This window comes from Hydra vulgaris, chromosome 07 (assembly GCF_038396675.1).
Source record: "Hydra vulgaris chromosome 07, alternate assembly HydraT2T_AEP".
Taxonomy (NCBI): Eukaryota; Metazoa; Cnidaria; class Hydrozoa; order Anthoathecata; family Hydridae; genus Hydra; species Hydra vulgaris.
In genome coordinates, this window is record NC_088926.1 from 39005001 (window position 1) to 39006298 (window position 1298).

General features: G+C 23.8%; 1 protein-coding gene across 4 annotated transcripts in view; it reads left to right on the forward strand.

The window, feature by feature from the left end:
• Window positions 1-874, forward strand: part of LOC100197969 (receptor-type tyrosine-protein phosphatase delta) — a 51928-nt gene extending 51054 nt beyond the window's left edge. For all 4 annotated transcript variants that reach the window (XM_065801844.1, XM_065801847.1, XM_065801845.1 and 1 more), the window contains exon 27: window positions 1-874. This exon is cut by the window's left edge and continues 263 nt beyond it. The gene's annotated coding sequence lies outside the window, so the exon portion shown is untranslated.
• The last annotated feature ends 424 nt before the right edge of the window (window positions 875-1298 follow it).

Genomic DNA, 1298 nt, shown 5'->3' on the forward strand with positions numbered 1-1298 from the left:
ATACATGCTTCATAAGCTTTATAAATGCTTCATAAGCGTTATACATGCTTCATAAGCGTTATAGATATATGGATATGCGTTATAAGCATATAATATTTTTGTTGCTAACTTAAAACAAATGTAAGACGTTACTAGTCTCGCAAATATTTTTCAACTCTGAGGTGAAATTTTTAACGTAAAAAGTGGTTTCTGTGTTTAATCCGTCTTCATGGTATATTTTTGTGTTTTTTATGTTTTATAATTTCTTTTATATAAAATGTGATTTGTTCATATGGTTTTATATTTCATAGTTGTTCATATAATTTGAGTTTTTCATAATTTACATACAACCTATAATGTTTATGTTAATGAGTTAATTATATTGTTTATGTTATTTGTAACATACAATTGATCTTTCAAATTATTTCATATCGTTTTAAATGGTTATAAAAAAGTTTCTTTATATATTTTGTTAAAACTTTTTTTGAGAATGGTCACATAAAATAGAAAGTTCACAAATCTCTTTTCAATCGAATCAATCGATTAAAAGTTTTGTTTGCGATGATAATATTTTGCGTTTGCGTCAAGTATTCTAATTTGCAGAATGTCTTTTAATTTGCAGAATGTTGAAATTTTCTCTATTTTTTTTTAAAATCTGTTTTTACAAAAAGAAAACTTATTCAGATGTTATACTCAACATTGAAACTATTTTAGAACACTTTCGTTCAAAGTATTTTTGTATTTTGAAGTTTTATTTTTTAAACATTTTATTTATTTTTTTTAATGCTTTTGATATTTGATAGTATATATTTTATTTTTTTATTTTATACTAACGGTTCAATACTAATTATAAAATCCTGGATGTGATTTCTTAAAAATATCGTTTTCAACAAAACGTTGTGGTTTCTTATTTTCTTCGCACATATTTATTTTATTTATGTGGTTTCTTATTTTCTTCGCACATATACGTTACTACTTGATAGAGTTAAGGACATCTTTGTAAAATATGCGATTTTCAAAGGTTTTAAAAAGACGAAAAGTTAAACTTTTATTTTGCGAGGTTCAATATAAAATACTTTACATTTTTCCACTAATCCGAATAAATTAACTCCTCTTAAATTATAATGCGCTAATAAAAAATTAAGTAAATTTGATAATTTCGAATAATTTAAGTTGCGAGAGATGTTAAAAACGCTCGCATTTGTCTATTTCGCTCAACGAAGGAAAAGTTTCAATTTGCCATACTTTACAATATTCGTGTTTATAAACTATTTTAAACATTAGAAAAGAGTGACATGTCAAAAAGTTATTAATAAAAA